At 31.7% G+C, this 12015-nt stretch overlaps 1 protein-coding gene across 1 annotated transcript in view; it reads right to left on the bottom strand.

Moving 5' to 3' along the window:
- The window catches only part of LOC149076840 (astakine-like), a 98005-nt gene extending 92973 nt beyond the window's left edge, over positions 1–5032 (bottom strand). The window contains exon 1 of the mRNA XM_089244553.1: positions 4962–5032. The gene's annotated coding sequence lies outside the window, so the exon portion shown is untranslated. The remainder of the gene's footprint in view (positions 1–4961) is intronic.
- Positions 5033–12015: the final 6983 nt, after the last annotated feature.

Genomic DNA, 12015 nt, shown 5'->3' with positions numbered 1-12015 from the left:
CAGTATAATTTCACATTTAGCAGTATAATTTCACATTTAGCAGTATAATTTCACATTTAGCAGTAGAATTTCACATTTAGCAGTAGAATTTCACATTTAGCAGTAGAATTTCACATTTAGCAGTAGAATTTCACATTTAGCAAACAGCAATAGAATTTAGCATCAGCAATGGAGTTTAGCATTTAGCAATGGAGTTTAGCATTTAGCAATGGAGTTTAGCATTTAGCAATGGAGTTTAGCATTTAGCAATGGAGTTTAGCATTTAGCAATGGAGTTTAGCATTTAGCAATGGAGTTTAGCATTTAGCAACAGAATTTAGCAGACTCATTTGTCTGCTTGTACCGAAAATGAATGATTTTCTCACGAAAGAAGGGTTCACTGCCTTTTTTGACGGAAAATGACTTTTTATACACTTCATTTATAATTCGTTTCCTTTAAACAAGTATCACGTACGAGTATATGCGTCCATTCCCATAATACAGTATGTACATCTAATTTATTTCCAAAGTTATTTATTCAATAATTAAATATGATTAAATTGGAGAATAACTTCTCTTTCCGAATTTCTTCATCTCCAGGAGTTTGATACATTTTAGTAATGCGATATTCGTAAATCTTTCTACGATATTCGTAAATCTTTCTTTTTCCCGCTGTGAAATCGGAATTTCCGATAACTCGAAGTTTTTTGCCGGCCGTTACACATTCGACTTATCGAGATTTGACTGTACAAACATTCTGTTATTTGCTCTCGCGCAGCGTCCTCTATCGACAAAAATTCAAACTAATTTTAATTTCTGTACCAAAAAAGAAAATCCCCCCCCCCCCCCATCGTGGGAATAACTTTTTCGCGAATCGCATTCAAGTATACCAATTCCTTCAGTTTTCATGAATTTTTAAAATATTAATCAAATTTATGAGACACCCTATTAGTATTTATGTTACCGCTAAAGTGCAGAAATCAGTTATTCTACAGATTATCTAGGTATCAAATCACTTAATCTGCAGATTAGCTAAGTAATGTGCACATTAACGGCTTTCGAGCTTTAGCGGTAACATTTATACCTCCCACGCACACCTAAGAAAACGGGTTATCCCAAATTGTTTGCGCATCAGATACCTCCGCAACCGTTCACATTAGAAACAAACTTTCACTAACAGAAAATTTTCAAATGACGTGCAGTTACTTAAAATCTCAGTTTATTTACAAAGAAATTTAATTTTTTGTAATTTTTCAAAATTTTCATCCTGATAAATTTCCGATAAGGAATTTTTCTTTTTCTGACTATAAATAAAAATAACTTTTTTAAAATAAAATAAAAAGTTTTTTAAAATTATTTTTATTACGTAACACATGAGGTTTTCCAGATAACCATAATTTCTAATAATTTTATTTGAATAAATTTCGTTAATTTGTGTAAATTAAAAAAAAATAATTAATTTAAAAAAAAAGAAAAACAAACTGAATTAATGTGCAATTTACTGGGACTTCACAAATATGTTATTTTTGTAACCAGTAATCACGCATGAAAATTTTAATGCAATTTGATCTCGAATCGGAAGAGCGGTCAGAATTAGGGGATACCTACTTACTACTGGACTGTACTTGCACTTCGTACACATTCTTCTGCGGAATTTCTAACGAATCGGTACATGCCAGAAATGTGTATTCTTAGTGAATATGTGGCTCCTAAAGTACTTATGTTGTCAGAGTGTGCTTGTATCGTGTTCTTGCTAGTGCTGCCACCTGTCCTCCATATTTTGTAGTGAAGGTGGTAAACGCTCGAATTTTCATGTTATGCAAGTATCATATTGTGGGTCTGACTTCTTTCTGCGGAGAAACTTTTTTAAGAAGGAGACACAAAAATGAGATAAATAAATAGATAACATTTGGATAAGTAATCGCTTATCCGGTTGCTTTCTCTCAGTCCGAAATCTTTTTTAAATACGATGTTCAAAATTGCGTGCCACAATCGTGTTTGAGCACGATGCAAACATTGCACCGCCTAAGTGCCACTTCTTAATAGATTAAGAAATAAAAGATACCCGATTGAATCAATTTGATGTGCTGAATATATTTGTCAAATCCTGGAATCTCTTAATTTAAGCGTCGTTTTTTTAGAAAATCGTTTAAGTTAATCACACTGATTCCGAAACTGCTTTCGATCATACTCTAGTGCTCATTTTCCAAAAAACATTTCCCAAATGATACTTGGGGGAAAAGGAGTTGATGCTTCTCAATACGAAAATTGCCTGCGCACAGTGTACAGTAATTTTTGGTCTTGTTTTCCAACTCCCATCAAACTCAATTTGAAACTGAAACCATTAGTTTTCGTCAAAACGACTAGTATTTCCCGTGAAGAAAAATTTGATTAAAATATTGATTCAAATATTTTTAAATATAGTCACTTATCCCAAACATCATGTACAGGAATATAATTTGAGACATTGAATCTGTTTTGTCAAACAAATCAAGTTCATTTACAAACTTTTAATAAAAACTTTAATCGGATTGGTTAAGTCGATTAGCTCAACGAAACAATTTAAAGGCAGCAAACAATTGTTCGATTGATCGACTCGATTAATCGGACCAGCCGCTTAACCAACCGTCATAAAGCTTTTTATATCAACAGAAATCGATTGAAACAGCATAATATAACGTTTGCATCATGAGTTTTTTGGAGACAATAACAACTATTTTAACAACCATTTGTATAATTGAAAGATAAGATTATAACTCAACAGAATTCAAGGGACGCGTTCTAAAAACGGTAGGCTACCAGTACCTAGAGATGCGGTTCAACCGGGCGGCAGCCTAGGCTTTTGTTTAGACTTGAAAATTTTTAATTTTCGGAAGAAAAAAAAATTAACGAGACACCACACGCAGTCACTCTTTTGAACCATATCTAAGATGAAAAAACATAAGTACAGACAAGGCCTCAGATACCTCCTAATCAGATCATGGCCCACCGCTTTTGTCTCAATGAAGAGATTTTAGCAGGTGGTCGAGGAAGATTTGGGCAATGTTCGTGTATGTATTGTGAACCTAACGTGAAGTTCGTTTCTGTGTAAGGCTTGTATAGTATTCCCATCTGTCATCAGTAGAGCCCGGATTATATGCACTAAAAAAGTGGCAAAATATGCTCTAAAAATATGCAAATATGCACTGAAAAATGCAAAAATATGCACTTAAAACTACAAAAATATGCACTTAAAACTACAAAAATATGCACTTAAAACTACAAAAATATGCACTTAAAACTACAAAAATATGCACTTAAAACTACAAAAATATGCACTTAAAACTACAAAAATATGCACTTAAAACTACAAAAATATGCACTTAAAACTACAAAAATATGCACTTAAAATACAAAATGTGCACTTAAAATACAAAATGTGCACTTAAAATACAAAATGTGCACTTAAAATACAAAAATAAGCACTTAAAATGCTAAAATGTGCACTTAAAATGCCAAAATATACACTGAAAATCCCAAAATATGCATTAAATACTCCAGAATATGCACTAGAAATCTTGAAAAAGTCAAAAATTCCGAAGTATGTACAAAAAATGAGAAAATATGCATTAAAAAAATTACCATGCAAAAAAAGCAGATGTGTTTTTAAAATGCATCTTTTCTACTTTTAGTTCGTTGTAGTTGCTCAATAACGAAAATACCAGTAACAAAAAATTTCGACACTATTTCTAAATTTCTAAAAAAATTTAACACGACAATAAAACGGCTAATATTCGTAAAATACTTTATAAATATGTATTAATTCACTAAATTTCCCCTGTGGGAAAAAAATCGATATTATAAAAATATTTATTTGAACAATATATTATTTATATGAACAATATTTATTTGAAAAATTATAAAAAAAAATTGAGTGAGTTAAATAAACCTTCAAAATATGCACTTATACTGAAAATTCTTTGATTTTATGCATTTATATGCATTAATGCTAAAAAAGGTCAAAATATGCAAAAGCATATGCACATATGCATTTGCATATAATCCGGGCTCTAGTCATCAGTAATTTTCACGAGCAGTTAAATAAGAGCATAGAAAGAATTATGGTTCCCATTTGTCCAGGACCGGCAGCATCAGAATTCACTCTCACTCTCTAAATTTCTGCCCTTTTAATCTTGGAGAGGGAATTTTGACGTTAACAGTGTTCTACTCTATGTTGAAGATTTGTGTGAGATCAATCTAAAAATTCATTCCCAAAAGGAGAGGAAATATGATGGCTCATCGATAAGAACGGTAATATGGAAAAAGTAATCTGGCATGTTAAGAACAGTGAAATAACCCTGGACCAAAAAAACAGGGCAGTTACTCTGGAAGCGGGACGCATGGTCAAGGGGGGTAGCAATGGTGTTTGCGGCTATGGACGGATGAAAAACATCAGGTTTATCCCAAAATCCCCTAGGCTAAAGCCCTTTCAGCTTCCCACTAGGATAGTATCCAGGGGGCGACACATGGGGCTTTGCAACCGGGCAGCAGGTAGGCTCGTGCCGCGCCTGGCCACCACATCAAATCCTCACTATTCTTAGAGGACATCACATCTCAACGCCATTTTTTTTCCATTGTACGTTTTTTAAAATCGTATTTATATACATCCATTTTATTTAAAGAGGAACAATCTGAAACCATCATAAGAAGATTGAGACGTAGACAATGCCAAGAACTTGAAACGTTGGGGATGTTTCTTTTCTCTAATATATAGGCAGGTCAATTTCCTATAAACTCGACATATTCTCGCATTAACTTGTCGAAATCAAGGAAAACCGACTCACAAAGTTCTGAAAATGTTTTCATAAAGAAAGAGAGAAAGAACCAAAGTTGCAAAAGAAGTAATAAGTTGTTTGTGGGATATGAAAAGAGGGAGAAATAAAATTAATGTTTCCATTATTGCCACCCGCTATGTTATAAACAAAAAAAGGAATGGAAAAATACCTTTACAAAACACGCATTTGAGTGGCTGTCATCTAAGTAGGAAGCAAACCGCCCTCTACACACAAACACGGGCTTCTTCTTAACGAATTAAGAAGAAGAATAAGAAAAGCGGTATCTTGTGAGATTGTTGAGGGGGCGAAGAACACAAAAGTAGACCTTGAACCGGCATTAACTTTCCTAAGATTAATATTTTTCTTCTCCAATTCGATAGTTTTCGAGACGAGCATTTCCTCGGTTGGTCGCTATAATAGGTCGTAGCAAAAAGACCGAGAAAATTTAGGAAAGGGATCAAGATAAGATATAACTTGATGTCTCGATGTATTCTGATAATTACACATACGTTGAAATTACTTCTGTCATAAATTCTGAAATTACTTCTGTCATAAATTCTGAAATTACTTCTGTCATAAATTCTGAAATTACTTCTGTCATAAATTCTGAAATTACTTCTGTCATAAATTCTGAAATTACTTCTTTCATCGATTCCGAAATTTTCATCGATTCTGAAATTACTTCTGTCATAAATTCTGAAATTACTTCTGTCATAAATTCTGAAATTACTTCTGTCATAAATTCTGAAATTACTTCTTTCATCGATTCCGAAATTTTCATCGATTCTGAAATTACTTCTGTCATAAATTCTGAAACTACTTCTGTCATAAATTCTGAAACTACTTCTGTCATAAATTCTGAAACTACTTCTGTCATAAATTCTGAAATTACTTCTTTCATCGATTCCGAAATTTTCATCGATTCTGAAATTACTTCTGTCATAAATTCTGAAATTACTTCTGTCATAAATTCTGAAACTACTTCTGTCATAAATTCTGAAATTACTTCTGTCATAAATTCTGAAATTACTTCTGTCATAAATTCTGAAATTACTTCTGTCATAAATTCTGAAATTACTTCTGTCATAAATTCTGAAATTACTTCTGTCATAAATTCTGAAATTACTTCTTTCATCGATTCCGAAATTTTCATCGATTCTGAAATTACTTCTGTCATAAATTCTGAAATTACTTCTGTCATAAATTCTGAAATTACTTCTGTCATAAATTCTGAAATTACTTCTGTCATAAATTCTGAAATTACTTCTGTCATAAATTCTGAAATTACTTCTGTCATAAATTCTGAAATTACTTCTTTCATCGATTCCGAAATTTTCATCGATTCTGAAATTACTTCTGTCATAAATTCTGAAATTACTTCTGTCATAAATTCTGAAATTACTTCTGTCATAAATTCTGAAATTACTTCTGTCATAAATTCTGAAATTACTTCTTTCATCGATTCCGAAATTTTCATCGATTCTGAAATTACTTCTGTCATAAATTCTGAAACTACTTCTGTCATAAATTCTGAAATTACTTCTTTCATCGATTCCGAAATTTTCATCGATTCTGAAATTACTTCTGTCATAAATTCTGAAATTACTTCTGTCATAAATTCTGAAACTACTTCTGTCATAAATTCTGAAATTACTTCTGTCATAAATTCTGAAATTACTTCTGTCATAAATTCTGAAATTACTTCTGTCATAAATTCTGAAATTACTTCTGTCATAAATTCTGAAATTACTTCTGTCATAAATTCTGAAATTACTTCTGTCATAAATTCTGAAATTACTTCTGTCATAAATTCTGAAATTACTTCTTTCATCGATTCCGAAATTTTCATCGATTCTGAAATTACTTCTGTCATAAATTCTGAAATTACTTCTGTCATAAATTCTGAAATTACTTCTGTCATAAATTCTGAAATTACTTCCGTCATAAATTCTGAAATTACTTCTTTCATCGATTCCGAAATTTTCATCGATTCTGAAATTACTTCTGTCATAAATTCTGAAATTACTTCTGTCATAAATTCTGAAATTACTTCTTTCATCGATTCCGAAATTTTCATCGATTCTGAAATTACTTCTGTCATAAATTCTGAAATTACTTCTGTCATAAATTCTGAAATTACTTCTGTCATAAATTCTGAAATTACTTCTTTCATCGATTCCGAAATTTTCATCGATTCTGAAATTACTTCTGTCATAAATTCTGAAATTACTTCTGTCATAAATTCTGAAACTACTTCTGTCATAAATTCTGAAATTACTTCTGTCATAAATTCTGAAATTACTTCTTTCATCGATTCCGAAATTTTCATCGATTCTGAAATTACTTCTGTCATAAATTCTGAAATTACTTCTTTCATCGATTCCGAAATTTTCATCGATTCTGAAATTACTTCTGTCATAAATTCTGAAATTACTTCTGTCATAAATTCTGAAACTACTTCTGTCATAAATTCTGAAATTACTTCTGTCATAAATTCTGAAATTACTTCTGTCATAAATTCTGAAATTACTTCTGTCATAAATTCTGAAATTACTTCTGTCATAAATTCTGAAATTACTTCTGTCATAAATTCTGAAATTACTTCTGTCATAAATTCTGAAATTACTTCTTTCATCGATTCCGAAATTTTCATCGATTCTGAAATTACTTCTGTCATAAATTCTGAAATTACTTCTGTCATAAATTCTGAAATTACTTCTTTCATCGATTCCGAAATTTTCATCGATTCTGAAATTACTTCTGTCATAAATTCTGAAATTACTTCTGTCATAAATTCTGAAATTACTTCTTTCATCGATTCCGAAATTTTCATCGATTCTGAAATTACTTCTGTCATAAATTCTGAAATTACTTCTGTCATAAATTCTGAAACTACTTCTGTCATAAATTCTGAAATTACTTCTGTCATAAATTCTGAAATTACTTCTTTCATCGATTCCGAAATTTTCATCGATTCTGAAATTACTTCTGTCATAAATTCTGAAATTACTTCTTTCATCGATTCCGAAATTTTCATCGATTCTGAAATTACTTCTGTCATAAATTCTGAAATTACTTCTGTCATAAATTCTGAAATTACTTCTGTCATAAATTCTGAAATTACTTCTTTCATCGATTCCGAAATTTTCATCGATTCTGAAATTACTTCTTTCATCGATTCCGAAATTTTCATCGATTCTGAAATTACTTCTTTCATCGATTCCGAAATTTTCATCGATTCTGAAATTACTTCTGTCATAAATTCTGAAATTACTTCTGTCATAAATTCTGAAATTACTTCTGTCATAAATTCTGAAATTACTTCTGTCATAAATTCTGAAATTACTTCTGTCATAAATTCTGAAATTACTTCTTTCATCGATTCCGAAATTTTCATCGATTCTGAAATTACTTCTGTCATAAATTCTGAAATTACTTCTGTCATAAATTCTGAAATTACTTCTGTCATAAATTCTGAAATTACTTCTGTCATAAATTCTGAAATTACTTCTGTCATAAATTCTGAAATTACTTCTGTCATAAATTCTGAAATTACTTCTGTCATAAATTCTGAAATTACTTCTGTCATAAATTCTGAAATTACTTCTGTCATAAATTCTGAAATTACTTCTTTCATCGATTCCGAAATTTTCATCGATTCTGAAATTACTTCTGTCATAAATTCTGAAATTACTTCTGTCATAAATTCTGAAATTACTTCTTTCATCGATTCCGAAATTTTCATCGATTCTGAAATTACTTCTGTCATAAATTCTGAAATTACTTCTTTCATCGATTCCGAAATTTTCATCGATTCTGAAATTACTTCTGTCATAAATTCTGAAATTACTTCTGTCATAAATTCTGAAATTACTTCTTTCATCGATTCCGAAATTTTCATCGATTCTGAAATTACTTCTGTCATAAATTCTGAAATTACTTCTGTCATAAATTCTGAAATTACTTCTGTCATAAATTCTGAAATTACTTCTGTCATAAATTCTGAAATTACTTCTGTCATAAATTCTGAAATTACTTCTGTCATAAATTCTGAAATTACTTCTTTCATCGATTCCGAAATTTTCATCGATTCTGAAATTACTTCTGTCATAAATTCTGAAATTACTTCTGTCATAAATTCTGAAATTACTTCTGTCATAAATTCTGAAATTACTTCTGTCATAAATTCTGAAATTACTTCTGTCATAAATTCTGAAATTACTTCTGTCATAAATTCTGAAATTACTTCTGTCATAAATTCTGAAATTACTTCTGTCATAAATTCTGAAATTACTTCTGTCATAAATTCTGAAATTACTTCTTTCATCGATTCCGAAATTTTCATCGATTCTGAAATTACTTCTGTCATAAATTCTGAAATTACTTCTGTCATAAATTCTGAAATTACTTCTGTCATAAATTCTGAAATTACTTCTTTCATCGATTCCGAAATTTTCATCGATTCTGAAATTACTTCTGTCATAAATTCTGAAATTACTTCTGTCATAAATTCTGAAACTACTTCTGTCATAAATTCTGAAATTACTTCTGTCATAAATTCTGAAATTACTTCTTTCATCGATTCCGAAATTTTCATCGATTCTGAAATTATTTCTCTCTAATATATTCAACTATTTTTTTCATTAGTTCTGAATTTTTATTACTTTTGAAAAATTTACTATTGATCTATATTTATGAATAACTATTATGAATTATATTTATGAATGTGTATGGCAGGTTCAGTACTTACACCACAAAGAAAATACAGAAGTGTGAAAAAAGGCAAAAGATAATAAACCCGTTATAAGTTACCCCTATTTGACGGATTCTACAATCAGGCCTTGTTATAACGCGCTCCTATTTAACAAGTTATACGATTGTACCTCGATAAAAGGAACTTTTATTTAACAAATTTCAAGATCGTACCTCAATATTACGTTTATTTTATCCATGGTCCCGACATCTTGCAGCAGGGCCCCCTTAGATAGAATCTTTTATGGTCGTGCTATAACAAATTTATAGTGTGAAGAGACAAAAAATCATAGCCTTTCCGCCCCCTCCCCGGCTGGAGCCCTGCCAGCCCCACCCTTGTGGGGGAGGGAGTCACGATTTTACCAAATTATCACCAAGTATAATTTTTTCAACATTTATGAAATTTACCAATAACACTTGGGTATTAAGCATAATTGCTGGTAAAAATGGTAATTTATTTAGTATATACATAGCATTTAAATTTTAGTCAAAATTTACTGACGACACTTGGGTATTATGTAACTTTATTTTTGCCAATAAAGTTTATGAATTTATCAAACTTACCGAGACGTTTGGCAATTATGCATAACACCGATTTATCACATTTACCGTAACATACATTCTTTAGACCCGGGGTTCCCAAACTGGGTTCCATCAAAGATTTATTGGTGCTAAGCAAAGGAGATTGGAAAATAAATAAATCATTTTTCCAAGTGTTTCAAAAATTTACATAAGGTTAAAACTGCGAGTTACATCTTCTTTTTGAATCAATGAAAGCAAATGTTTTTAATGTGATGAAATGTATCGGAGTGTGTGCGGACCATGAGTGAGCACCTTGGTGCTCAAATGCCAATGCGAGGCAGTGGGCAGCCCACTTCACAATGCAACTGCCTACCCGCACACAAGCCAATTAGTCGTGGTAAGACTGAAGGTAGAATTAATCAAGGATTACTACTGCAGGATGATGAGGGTCCAACAATCATCCAAGACTCTGGGGAGAGGGGGGTCTCACGAGATTTCTTAAGGACAGCCTGGAACAAGCTCATGATAAACGACTTCCAGTTGCTCAGAGAACAGATCCACCCCCACCCTTCGGAATAAAATAAATAGAACATCAGCAACTCTGTCCACGTTCATCTACAAAAAGTTTTGGAATCCCTCAGATATGAAGTAACTCTTGTAAAAAGAACAGATAAAATTATCTATCATTCCTATGATCAAATAAAAATTGACGCAAGAAAAAAAAGTTGTCAATTCAGGAGAAGAGAAATTTGAGTGAAGGAGAAAAATTATTTAACCAAATTACTTTCGTTTTCTAAAAACGGGGCATTTTTTGTTGAAATTGGGAAGTATGTTCCCTAATATAAAGTATGGTAATTGCATAAATAACCCTAAATGTTAGTTGCACCCGGGTAGAGCGCGACTTTCGGCGTCCCTGCGAACGTTCGTGCTCCGCGATAAATAAACTCTTCGCTTAAAAAGTGCTCCGTGACTTAAAAAGTTTGGGAACAACTGCTTTAGACGATCACTCATTCATTTCTACAAAATCAATCGCACTGAAAATTGTCCCGAGTGCAGAAACACTTTATTACAAACAGGGTATTATTATTGCTTAGTGTGATAATGACAAAGACCCTGTTTTTAATCAAAATTTCAGTAGATGGATGATCGCGTCACCATTGTGAAACTATCTGGCCAACTTATCCTACCACACACAAAGATCAGTGCCAATGAGGCTTTTTGGATCACGTGATATTTCCCTCTTCTAGTGAATGGTTTGAGGGACATACGAAACCGTATTCAAGGTGACCAACACGGCGACTTCCTCAGCGGGAGCGCTGAAATGTTTTTATGAAGTTCACGTTATCTATGTGATTGTCTCTGTTTCAAAAAATGTTCCAATTAAAGCTGCGAATTTCTTCAATGTAATTTATGGGCCCAATTAATTTTAAAGCATCTTTATTTGTATCTTTATCTTTATTTTCAAAATATATGAATTGAGATGCAGTTGAATATTAAAAGACAATACAGAGGCATCAATTTTCATTTTCATAATTGAAAAGATGTAAACTTTGAAATCAATTGTCATTGCATGGACATCCAACTCAAAAGTAGGTCCGGCCAATTGTTTTATATTTTATTGTCTGGACTTCATATCTCTAAGAGAACTCAATATTTCGAGAATCGAGAATTCAATTCAACTTTTTAAATTATTGCTGTAGCACTTATCCCACTAAATTTTCGCATTTCTACAGTAAATACGGTGATTTTAACATTAATTTCTTTGGGAATCATCCTGTGCCTGTCCCTAAAAAAGTAATACTGATGATGATCTATACGAATAGCCTCATACAAATTCTTTCTTGCTAGAGCAAGGCAGCTTTACCGAATGTATTTCCCCTTAATCGTTCCTTGTGTCCATGTAAGGTATATTAAAAATAAAAATTTAAGAAGACGTATCTTTTCTTTTC

This window comes from Pholcus phalangioides, unplaced genomic scaffold (assembly GCF_987345545.1).
Source record: "Pholcus phalangioides strain wild (caught in Gottingen) unplaced genomic scaffold, Ppha-v1.0 ptg000015l_1, whole genome shotgun sequence".
NCBI classification, from domain to species: domain Eukaryota; kingdom Metazoa; phylum Arthropoda; class Arachnida; order Araneae; family Pholcidae; genus Pholcus; species Pholcus phalangioides.
This window is presented reverse-complemented; position numbering and strand designations above follow the sequence as displayed.